Below are 259 nucleotides of genomic sequence, written 5' to 3' on the forward strand. Positions count from 1 at the left end.
GGGCCGGGGATAACCGGGGACGAATTCCTGGTTCCTTCCCCGCTTTGGAGGGAAGAGGGGAGCCGGGGGAGGCCAAGGACGGGGAGGAGTTCCCGTACCCAGCAGTTTGCTGGTCTGGATGTCGATGGGCACATTCTGGTACTCCTGGGGAGCGACCTGCGGGGAGGACACGGGAGATGCGGACCGGAACCGGCACCGGGAATGGGGAGGGGGTCGGGACCTTCCGCTCCAGCGCCCGGGCCCGGGCCTTGCCCGCCCC

This window comes from Corvus brachyrhynchos, unplaced genomic scaffold, assembly GCF_000691975.1.
Source record: "Corvus brachyrhynchos isolate BGI_N302 unplaced genomic scaffold, ASM69197v1 scaffold47, whole genome shotgun sequence".
In the NCBI taxonomy this organism is placed as follows: Eukaryota; Metazoa; Chordata; class Aves; order Passeriformes; family Corvidae; genus Corvus; species Corvus brachyrhynchos.